We start from the raw sequence: 12647 nt of genomic DNA, 5'->3' as shown, positions 1-12647 counted from the left end.
TCGTGATTGTGAGCATTGCAGAGGAAGAGCTAAGACATGTTCTTCTCATCAAAATCACACCAGAGACAACCATGCAAGGTATAAAATGTCTCGGTATTCTTGTGTTCCTTTTGATTACAAGCAAATTGTTAATGATGAATAAAATTTGTGGCATAGAAAACCATGTACTTTTTGTGGCTTGTATAATCATGTTGTTGCCAAGTGTTGGAAAAGAATGGCAACAAGAAAGAGGACAAGATGTGAAAGGCCTTCTCCACATTAGGGAAGGAAGAAGGTTAAGTAGGTCTGGAGGAAGATGAATTTTTGCAGTCATTGCAACAAAGGTGGACATGAGAGCCACATTTTGGTAACTCCATCTAGAGCAATGTTCAAAGAAAGATTAGAAAGAACCTAAAAAGGAATTTATCAGTGAAACAAATCAATGACAAAGCTAGCCACAGGAAGAGGGCCCATAAACTTGGTTAGGGAAGAGATGGGTAGAATTTTTAAGTAGTTGAGCATGGACTCATTTTTGTAAATCACATGTTGCGAAATGATTGTAGAAGTGATGAAGTGTTTGCCATCACTTATGAATGCTACATAGTGATAGTTTTGACCTTTTTAGTTGATAACCGGGTATTGGTTTCTTTTATGATTTTGATGTAAACTTGACCAAAGAGTGTGTTATAAACTCTTGGCAAGTATGGGGTTTTCTTGGGTCATGTTTGGTCTTATGAAAGAACATGTATTTTGCAAGTTATACTACATGTTTCCATATGATATAGTTGTTGGTTCATTACTTATGACTTTGAGGTACAAAGGTGAAGGAGAAGGAAGTGTGGCTTGTTAGGGTACTTGTTGTGTAGAGGAGGGAGTACAACATATTACAGTGATGCTTATGCTTTTGGAGGACCAAAAACTCTTCAGTGGAGAGGAATGATCCAAGTGGCTCTGAAAAGGCTCAAATTTCAAAGTTCTTGAATCTCAACAATGTATATTGAAATATTTTACTCAACCTACATATTGAAATATTTTATTTATAACCTATGATAAGCAGTTATTTGATATTTGATAAACTTTTACTTTTGATTTATATATCATTTTTTTGTGAGTTAAGACTAAAAAAGAACAAGACGATGCATCTGTACATCCTCATATAATATAATTCACAATCTTAGTCAGTAGCCTATGACTGATGAATCAAAAGAAAAAATAAATCAAAGAAAATTTTCTTTTTTTTGCAAACGTTTTTCTAGGAATGATACCATAAAAAATACTTGGGTGGCCTTTGCAGAGTAGTTGGATGTCCTTGTGCCATACCCTGTAAACTAAGGATGGCAAGAGCAATCATATCCTATCCCTGGGTACCTGGTATGGAGAGAATGAAGGGGACACATCTTGGAGCCTCAGTTATGCGTTCTAAAGATTTATTGGGTACAACTAAACTGTATGTGCAGTTACACGAACTTTCCATAAATAAGGAGATGTGTAATTTATTTAATTTTTAATATGGAATTGATATAGAATATTTTAAAAATATCAATAACAAAGAAAAGTTTAACGTGTGTTCTAAACAAAATATTTCAATATGTAGGTTAAGCTTAAGATTTTAACATGAAACATATAGAGAGAAAAAGATTGAGAGAATTCTTATTCCATTAATAACTACTTTCTAATTCATTGTATGAGGAAGATTTGTAATTCTTTCAATGCTTAATATGGATTTGATATGTAATATTTTAGGAAATATTAATAAATAAAAATAAGAAAAAATATGGGTCGCATGTTTTAACATTTTAATGTGGAGAACATGAATTATAAATAAAACATTTCAATGTCAACTACATATATATTATACTAGCCTAGATCCATTTTAACTCCGGATCTACCAAGCGTCGAGAGGGATCAAATCTCTTTTCACTCTAAAAGAGGTTTGCATCTCAAGAGAATTGATCCCTCTTGGTGCTTGGTAGATCCGGAGTTAAGATGGAACTAGGTTGGTATAATATATATGTAGTTGAAACTGAAATATTTTGTTTATAATTCACGTTATGCACATCAAAATGCTAAAACATCTTCCATCATATTTTCTTCTTGTCTACATCTATTCAATTATTTTTATTATTAATATTTTCTAAAATAATACATATCAAATCCATGTTAAGAATTGAAAGAATTGCAAATATCCCACATACATTGAATTAGAAAGCAGTTATTAATGGAATACGAATTCTCTCATTCCCCTCTCCATATATGTTTCATGTTAAAATCTTTTACTCAACCTACATATTGAAATATTTTATTTATAACCTATGATAAACTTTTCTTTTTGAAATATATATCATTTTTTTTGTGAGTTAAGACAAAAAAAGAACAAGACGATGCATCTGTACATCATCATATAATATAATTCATAGTGTTAGTCTGTAGCCTATGACTGATGAATCAAAAAAAAAAAAAAAATCAAAGTAAATTTTCTTTTTGGCAAACCTTTTTCTAGGAATGACACCATAAAGAATGCTTACGTGGCCTCTGCAGAGTAGTGGGATGTTCTTGTGCCATACCTTGTGTTGACCACTGGAGTGACACCTGATGATTATATGAAGACTCCATGCCTAAGGATGTACCAATGGACACTTGTACCATTAGATATCATCAGTCAACAAAGTTTTTAAACTCTACTTCTATTTTCTCATCATTTTTCTTGTACCTAGATTTCACACCATATGGGGAATTGTAATAAGTGATACTAGTAGTGATGAGTTCTTTGAGTCTGTAACATGCCTAGGATGTTGGGACTCGATTAGCAAACGAGTACACCTTGGAGTGTTTTTTAATGTGGTTAATTATCCCTTTTTTTTAGAGGTGGATAATTTTCTGGGTTTTTTTCACTTTCTTTTTATCCCAAAGCTAGGGTGATGGTTTGAAGGTTGAGCCCCTAACACCTTAATCTCCAGAGTCGATGTATATTACCATACTAATCACACAATTTTTTTTGTGGAATTTGGTTAGGTCTAGGTAGTCATTTTTAATTTTTTTAGATTTTTAGCAATGCAGAAATTGCTAATAAAATTGTATTTGTAATGGAATAACTGATGTTTAGAGAAGTTATATGGGTTATGAGTAATGAAATTTGCACCTCTTACCCTCAACTTTCTATTATGACACACTTTGAGGGGTTAAAAATATGTTTTGAACTTTCAAAATCCACTTTTCCTAAGTTTAGTGGGACTCCTAAAATCAATGAAAGGACATGTGTTCAAATAAAATCGAATTTCTGGCATTAAATGAAAAAGCTGATTACTTGGAAATTTGAATTTGAGAAGTTAATGCACATTTGGGAGAATTTTTTGGTGGAGATTTTTGTGGGAAATTATCCTCACATGGGTTACCACCCATATAAACTTTGTCATTTCACCATAAAATTCGACTTTGGCACATAAGGGTAGAAGAAAATGATGTCCACTTGCCAGAATTCGATTTTTACACTTGGCATTAGAGCTCCATTCAACAAATTCGAATTTCTCTTTGGGATTGTCATCTCATGCCACTTGTTTAATCACTTATACATTGGGATTGGCTCCCATAGTTCTATATAATAGAGCTTGAGCTGTCATTTGTATCATATTGTTAACTAGTTATTGTGCTTGCGGAAGCGCTAGTGCCTTGTAGACTTTCAAAATATCAATAAAGACTTTGGGGTTTCATTCATGAGGTGTTCCTCCTTTGGGAGTGTGATGAATTGTTGATCATTAGTATAATTCCTTTTACTCATGCTGCTATGCAACCAACTCACAAATTAGAAGAGAAGATAGATCGACGACTTCAAAATCAGCCTCTTCGATGGGGCAACCTCTTTTACATTACACAAATGAACAATTCTTGGATGATACAAATGACAATACCTCCTTTCTATATATAGGAGTCCAAGGGGTCACAATATAATCAAAGCTGGCACAACAATAATAATGTAAGGGCACAACAATAATAATAGTGGGCTTCTATGGGGCACAATAATAACAATATGGGGACAACAATAACAATAAACAATAATAATAAGGGAATTACACTAGTATGATAGGGACTTAACATGCCCCTCTTTTTCAGAAAAGTGTTGTCCTCAACGCTTGAGTAGTTTTGGATGCTTCTGTATAAAATTATTATCCTCCCATGTGGAATCTTTAGCAGGCAAGTTCTTCCACTTGATGAGATAATTTGAAATTGATCGATTTCGTAGTTGTCGAGTTCTTGTTTCTGTGACTGCTTCAGGTTCCAATATGATTTGTCCTTCCTCGTCAAGTTTTGACAATATTGTTTGAACTGGGAGATTGTCACCTATAACCTTTTTTAAGCATGAAACATGGACAACTGGGTGAACTCGAGAAGCTGCAAGAAGCTCCAATTTGTATGCCATAGTACTTATCTTTTGCAACACCTTGTACGGACCATAATACTTTGGTGATAATTTATTATCCTTCTTAGCTTGCTTGAGGGACATTTGTTTGTATGGTTGTATCCGTAGAAATACCGAGTCACCTACATCAAAACTTCTTTCGCTGCGATGCTGATCTACCTATTGCTTCATTCTGTTTTGTGCCAAAGTGAGGTTATCCTTTAAGAGTTGGAGAACTTGTTGATGCTCGAAGTGAGTTTCCATTGCTTGAACCTTAGTTTTTTCTCTTAAATATGATGTGATGGACGATGGATGATATCCATAAAGTGCCATAAATGGGGTCATTTTTGCTGCAGTATGGAAGGAGATGCTATACCACTATTCAGCCAGAGGCAACCATTTGACCCATTGTGTTTGTTTATCAGATACAAAGAAACGAAGATATACTTCGAAACATTTGTTCACTATCACAGTTTGCCCATCATATTGAGGATGATAAGATGAGCTATGAGCTAATTGAGTACCTAGACAAGAAAATAATTCTGTCCAAAAATTTCCAGTGAAAATGGGATCTTTGTCGCTTACAATAATCTTTGGATTTCCATGTAGCTTTTGAATTGTTTCCATAAATGCAGTAGCAACTGTACTGGCTTTAAATGGATGAGATAATGCACAAACGTGTGCATACTTGGTAAGTAAATCAACTACCACTATGATGACATTCTTTCCGTTGGACTTTGTAAACCTATGATAAGATCCATTGAAACCTCCTCCCAACGTTGACTTGGAATGGATAAAGGTTGTAATAGACCGAGGGTTTTAATTGTTTCAACTTTATTTTGTTGGCAAACCAAACATTCCGCCACAAACTTTTGAATATCAGATTTAAGGCCATCCCCAAAAAATTCCTTCTTAACCCTGTGGTAAGTTTTTAAAAATCCCGAGTGCGCTCCTAAGGGAGAGGTGTGCAATACAAACGTGTGCATACTGGGTAAGTAAATCAACTACCACTATGATGACATTCTTTCCTTTGGACTTTGTAAACCTGTGATAAAATCCATTGAAACCTCCTCCCAACGTTGACTTGGAATGGATAAAGGTTGTAATAGACCGGGGGTTTTATTTGTTTCAACTTTATTTTGTTGGCAAACCAAACATTCCGCCACAAACTTTTGAATATCAGATTTAAGGCCATCCCAAAAAAATTCCTTCTTAACCTTGTGGTAAGTTTTTAAAAATCCCGAGTGCGCTCTTAAGGGAGAGGTGTGCAATTTCATAAAAATCTTTTGTTTGAGTTGGGAATTTTTACAGAGGTATAAGCGATCTTTGTACCATAACAAATCATTTTTTCAGCTAAATGTATATGATGTACTAGGATCTTGTTGTAACTTTTGAATGAGTGCCCACACTTCTTCGTCGTTCTTCCGTTCATCCCTTGCTTTGTTTATCCAATCTGGTTGGATAATAGAAATGGCGCAAAGCAATGCTTCCACATCCTCATTCTTTCTTGAGAGTGCATCTGTAACAACATTTTGCTTCCCTTTTTGTAGATGATTTTGAAGTCGTAACCCAACATCTTTGTGACCCATTTTTGCTGCTCTTCTGAAGATAATCTTTGTTCTAAAAAGTATATAAGACGATCATGATCCGTTTTTACCTTGAATTGTCTTCTCATTAGGTAAGGTCACCATTTCTTAAGTGCATGTAGTATTGCCAACAGTTCCTTCTCATAAATAGCTGTGTAAATATTTTCCTTTGATTGGACGACTTTTGAAAGCAATGGGTCTTTCTTCTTGCATTAAAACAACACCAATTCCATTTCCTGAGGCATCGCATTCCACAATAAAGGTTTTTGTGAAGTCTGGCATAGCTAAGACCGGTGCTTGGCACATTGCCTCTTTAAGATGTTCTAAGGCCTTCGTTGCTTCTAGAGTCCAAGAAAATGCATGTTTATTCAATAATGCTGTTAGAGTTGCTGCTATTCTCCTATAATTCTTAACAAACTTGTGATAATACCTTGTAAATCCAAGAAATCCTCGCAGATGCTTTATAGATGTGGGGATTTTCCATTCCTTAATGGCTTTAATTTTGCTAGGGTCTACCTTAACACCTTCATGAGATACAATATGACCTAGATATTCCACCTCTTGTACTCCAAAGAAACAATTGGGGGTCTTTTCCTATAATTGTTTCTCATCCAATAGTTTGAGCACCCTGTCAACATGTCGAACAATGGTCCTTCCAAGACTTGCTGTAGATTAGTATATCATCAAAAAATACTAACACAAATTTTCTAAGGGTGGGTTTGAAAATGGAATTCATCAAAACTTGAAATGTAGAAGGTGCATTAGTAAGGCCAAAAGGCATGACCAAAAATTCATAATGACCCTCATGAGTTCTGAATATTGTTTTCGGAATGTCTTCAGTCTTCATTATGATTTGATGATATCCTGAATGAAGATCCAACTTGGTGAAGTAAATTGATCCATGCAATTCATCAATTACATGAATGGGAAATTTATCTTTAATAGTGTGTTTGTTGAGCTCCCTATAATCCGGACACATGCGCCATGATCCATCCTTCTTATGCAGCAATACTACTGGAGCAGAGAAAGAACTTTGACTAGGTTGAATTATACCAACCTCTAGCATTTCTGCAACCATACGTTCAATTTCACTCTTTTGGGCTAGGGATATCTATAAGGCCTGATGTTTGGAGGAACACTTCCTAGAATCAAATGAATAGCATGATCATGATCACAAATGGGTGGGAGGCCTTTTGGGAGTCTCAAATACCTTGGAATGATTGTCCAAGACTTTTTGGAGATTTGGAGAAATAGATGATTTCGATGTGGGAACCTCTAGCGAACATAATTGTGCAATTACGCTTCATTGTTCTTTCTTTAGAAGCTTTGTCATTTTGTTAGAGCTGATTATCTTTCCCGGTTTCCTTGCGATACCCCTTAATTCAACTTCTTTGCTATCGTACCCAAATATTGTAGCCATTGGACTCCTAGTACAACATTAGCACTACCCATTGGAATGAAGCATTGGACTATTCAATACATATTCTCCCATGGATAGCTTGATATTATGGAACTTTCTAGAGGAATTTATGGTTCCTCTCTTTGCAACCATCACTTGACACTCCAACGTTCGATATAGGAAGCAATTCAATTCCTTGGCTATCTTACAATGAATAAAATTATGGGCATTGCCCAAATCAATCAACACTATTACCTTTTTCTTCTTGATATCTCCTTCTATCTTGAGAGTTTGAGGAGTGGTAATTTCGGTCAATGCATTACAAGATATGGTCGAATTCATCTCTTCTTTCTCTGGGGTTTGTTCCTGGTGTATATCCTCTTCTTTTGACTTCTTGTTGCTTTTTTTCCTCCTCTTCACAATCTATGTAAAATAATTTCTTCTCAACACGCTTATGACCTTTAGTGTATTTGCTATCACAACTGTAACAAAGCCCTTTTGCTCTTTTTTCTTTCAATTGTTGTGGTGTCAACACTTCCAGGGGAAGGCTAGGGGCAACAACACTTCTATCTTTATAGTTGTGAGTTGTAGGCTTTCTTGTTGCCATAATTTTGCATTCAATATTTCTTGCCAACCTGAATCAATTCTCCAATGAATCAGGTTCCCAAAGGCAAACTTCATGTTGGATGTTATCCTTTAATGTCCCTATGAACACATAAATCCTATGCTCCTCTGGAATATCTTTTACCCTTATATTCAATTTTTGGAAGTCTTCAATGTGCTCCACCATTGAACCCTTTTGTTTGAGATTTATTAATTGGCTAAAAAAGGTGTTGCTTTTTGTATCCTCATAATGTGCTATCATTTCTTCCGTAAAAATTGCTCAAGTGACAATTTGTTTACGAGAGCAAAACCATCGATGCCATACAAACTGATTGGGTTCCAAATATAAAGTTGCAATGCGTACCTTTTGTGTGTTTTGCACATTATGGAGATCGAAATATTGCTCCATCTGTAGTATCCATGTTACGAGATCCTTACCATCAAACTTCCTCATATCGATCTTTGGAACATGGTGGGTCTTCAATCCAACGTTAGAGTATGAACTCATGATTAACATTCCTTTTGTTCTCATCATGAGTTTTTTTGACTACCCTTTCACCATTAGTAAGCATTTATTGTAGCAACTTTGGGAAATCTATCTTCAATTCTTTCATGTTGCCTTTAAGTTTTGATTTTCTACCATCCATCCAAGCTGCCACGCCATCCATCTTAGCTTCCATGCCTTTCTTTGAACCATCCATCTTAGCTTCTGTTACTTTTTGTGAGTGAACTTTGTTGCACTTGGTCTCGTAATTTTGATATATCATGTTGTATTTCTTCCTCTTCTTCATGAGTCATGGAAAAGCTTTCAGGTTGCTTACTAGGTGTTTCCATTTTATTTTTTTGGGGCATCAACTAATGATAATTATGCTTCACTATGTCCTTTGAATTCCTTCAAACAAATTTTTCAAACCAAACTTATGCAAAATTTTAAAAAGACTACACACATTTTTTCGCTTTGTAGGAGCTCGATATTGAATTTGTTGTATCTCTATTATTGCGGATCTCCAAGGTCTGAAATTTCTTCCTGTGGTAGCCCTCAGCCCTCTGAGTCCTCGTTCCAACCTCGCAAGTCTGATCAAGAATGGATTCTTCAAGAAAGAGTTATTCCAAATCTCCCACGATGACCTGATTATACACTAGTTCAGTAGAGCGAACTTGTACGAAGGTCCACGTGTCACTGTTTCGACCTTTGGACCTCTAAATGATACACAGAAAACTACAGTCTGTCCTCTTTCTGTACTGTTTTACGAAATTTCAATTTGATGCTTAGAGAGAAAGTTATGATGATTTTCCCCAGGTCATTTGTTTGAGATATAATTCGGGAGCTTGAGAAAACCTAACTTCTTTGGATCATATCTTTGAAAGTATAGCGAGACAAGATTTGAAATTTGTACGCGAGGTTCGTCAAAATTTTAGCTCAAATGGGTTTTAATTTCAGCGTTTGAAACGTTGTAGAAAAGAAATTATACCAAAAATGCGACGATGACCTGTTTGAAGTAGTCAAACCCTAGAATCCAAAGCCTGATACCAATTGTTATGCAACTAGCTCACAAAATAGAAGAAAAGATAGATCAATGACTTCAAAATTAGCTTCTTCGAGGGGGCAACAACCTCTTTTAAATTACACAAAAACCTTTCTTGGATGATACAAATGAAACGACCTTCTTTCTATATATAGGAGTCTAAGGGGTCATAATATAATCAAAGCCGACATAACAATAATAATGTAAGGGCACAACAATAACAATAGTGGGTTTCTATGGGGCACAAAAATAACAATATGGTGACAACATGGGCACAACAATAACAATAAGGGGCTACAATGACAATAATAATAAGGGAATGCACTAATATTATAGAGATCTAACACATGCTTTGATCTAATTTGTTTCCATATGCTCTTGTAGATTTGTTAATGTAGAGCTATCTTGCATTGAGATTTGATTTAGAAGTATTTTCTATGTATAGAATGCTCTAGTTGGTTTTAAATAAATCTCTAGTGTTTCTTATCATTGTTTATTGTTAAATCTATATAGAACTAATTTTTGATTGAAGTATTGTACATGGAACATCTTGTTGGGATCGCTGAATCCATCGTGAGGGGAGAAGTCTTTGGAGATACCAACCCACCCTTGATATATTCTTAAAGGAGCTCTCATTTGTTCTTTGAGCCTTCATAGTCTTATTTTACAAAGTGTTTTGCAGGGGTTTTGGAACATAGCTTGTACACAAGCCGAGTACTTCTAGATTTAAATCTCTTTTAAAAAGAACATTGTACTTCATTTCTTTCATTTGCTATCTAAGAGCTTGAAGATGGCTAAGCAAAGAACGAGAGTTTATTCTCACTCTTTAGCTTAGCCTTTTTAGAATTATAATTGTATATATATTATCTTATCTTGTTGATTTTTTCACTAATACTTAACTTATTTTGCAATCATTGTTTGGATTGTTTGCTAACTCTTGTGTGGTAGATTTTGAAGAGCAACCTCCCGCAACATCTAACAAATGTTTGCAGGACCTTTGGCAAATGTCGGGGGTTCGATTTCCAAGGATGTCATGAGCCCTTTTGAGACCTATTTTGGCCAAGTCGAGTTCACTAGAGGGTTGCCCATTTTTCTCTCTAAGCTGTGGGCATTTGGAGGAAATTCACACCTTGTTTCCCTTGCATAAGTTTTGTGAGATCTTGTCACTACTTTCTCAATAAATAAGGTTTAGTGTCCAAGTTTCAAGCAATTATTGTGAGGACTCTCCTTGAAGTTTAGTTGATAACTTTGAAGGGCCCTCTTCTCATTGTAATATTAATAAAAGATCTAATTTGTTTGTGGGAGCTTGGGATTTCTTCCATGATATCCTATCTCCCCATTTAGAGGGAGGCTTCTCTTGGGTGGATTGACCTTTGCATGGTTTAGGCTTTCATACTTCATTCACTTACATGCATGCTTTAATTGGGAATTAACACAACCTCACTATCACATTTTATTAAGTTTGTTACAATTTCATTTGAGTTTTGCATTGTCTATCTCATTGTTGCTTGAAGCTACAAGCTTACACTTTACTTTGGGCAATTCATCTTTTACATGCAAACATTGTATATTCTTAACAAACTTTAATTCGTTTCCATTTACTTTGGTAAATTTCATCTAGGGTTTTTAGTATAGGAAGGCCCCAAGCCTCAATAAAATTTTACCTCTAACATAAGTTGGTTGAAGTAGACATCTTTGGGATCCTCTACTCCTCTATTGAGAGTGAGATCCATATCTTTGGGTGAGGGTGAGATCTGAGGAGTGAAGAGTTAAATTGTTATCTTGTTGTAGAGATAATTAATAAAATTAACCAATAGCACTTTCCATTACATTTACTTTACTTGTCTCTTGATGGTTTGAGTTTTCATATGCAAAGTCTATTCCAAAAGCAAATATTGTAATCATTTCAAACAAGTGCTTTCTTTTCATGCTTCAAGTCTAATTGCATATTGATGTTTTGGTTTAACACTTCTTATCTTTTACATTTCCAAGTTAATTACTAATTTTTGGGTTTTGGCAAGATATGTTTCACATGTCTTGATTTATAAAGAGTATTATCTCAAAACCATTTTGTATCGTACATATCTTGTGCTAACAATTTTTGTTTACATTTTAGGGTTACTTTGCTTTTTCTTTTGAGAGCATTGCATTTTATTTTGAGCAAATATATCTTTAAATTTTTGAACAAATTCCTTATAACGCACTTGTTTTATGGTTTTTTGTCATATTAATGATTGGAATTGTTATTTCAAGTTACTCATTTCATATTTGCTCATAAATCTTTAAAAGTAATCCATTTTCACTATAACACTCTTCTAGAAACTCATATCTTTTAACTTAACTTTTGATTAGGGACCACTCCCCTTAGCTAATGTAGGAGATAGCTTAAACGGAGAGAGGGGATTTAGTGTGACTATCCTTTCTTTTAGTTTCCTACCACCAACCACACCTTGTGGGGTTGAAGGCTTTTCTCACTGACTTGTAGGTTGGTGTAGGCAGCAGGGTCAACACCCTGTAAACTAAGGATGGCAAGGGGCAACCCTTTCCTATCCCCGGGTACCTGGTATGAAGAGAATGAAGGGGACACATCTTGGAGCCTCAGCGATGCGTTCCCAAGGTTTATTGGGTACAAATAAACTGTATGCACAGTTACACACCCTCAAAATTCCAAGTGCCATTAAATCTCTATCGTGGCAAAGCATATCAAAATGAATTTTCTCAGTGCAAACTAAAGTGCTAAAAGAATAAGTTCTGACCCTTGGCTGGAGCAATAATAAGACCAAGGATAGAGTATCAAACAATTGTAACAAGCATATAAATGTACTGTCAGATGCTAGAAGTTGATAGCAGTTGAAGGAAGTGCAGCAAATTTCCTCAGGAGCAGTCTTGTTTTCAGTCACTAGAAGATTCCCAATTCTTCGTCCAACAAGCTTTTGACTAAACCATAGGCTGTAGTCCGTAGCAAACTACCTTTCTTGTTTTGTCCTTCTATTCAACTGTATTTTTCACTTTTGGTCCTGTTACCATATTATTATTTTTTTTTGCTCTTCAAATCTGGATACTGCCATCACATTTTTTACTTGTGCCAGTAAAGAATTCCCCTTGAGAGTTGCATTAGAAGTTATTTTATGTGCTTTAGTATTTCTTGTTGATACTATCTG

The 12647-nt window shown here is 35.2% G+C and overlaps 1 protein-coding gene across 4 annotated transcripts in view; it reads left to right on the top strand.

Moving 5' to 3' along the window:
* LOC149147811 (serine/threonine-protein phosphatase PP1) overlaps positions 1 to 12647 on the top strand; it is a 68589-nt gene that overhangs the window by 25110 nt on the left and 30832 nt on the right. The gene's annotated exons all lie outside the window — the stretch shown is intronic.

This window comes from Pinus tabuliformis, chromosome 9 (assembly GCF_031772625.1).
Source record: "Pinus tabuliformis cultivar Carrire ecotype Pingquan chromosome 9, CPIR1, whole genome shotgun sequence".
Lineage (NCBI taxonomy): Eukaryota > Viridiplantae > Streptophyta > Pinopsida > Pinales > Pinaceae > Pinus > Pinus tabuliformis.
The sequence above is the reverse complement of the archived record's forward strand: the minus strand, read 5'-3'. Positions and strand labels throughout refer to the sequence as shown.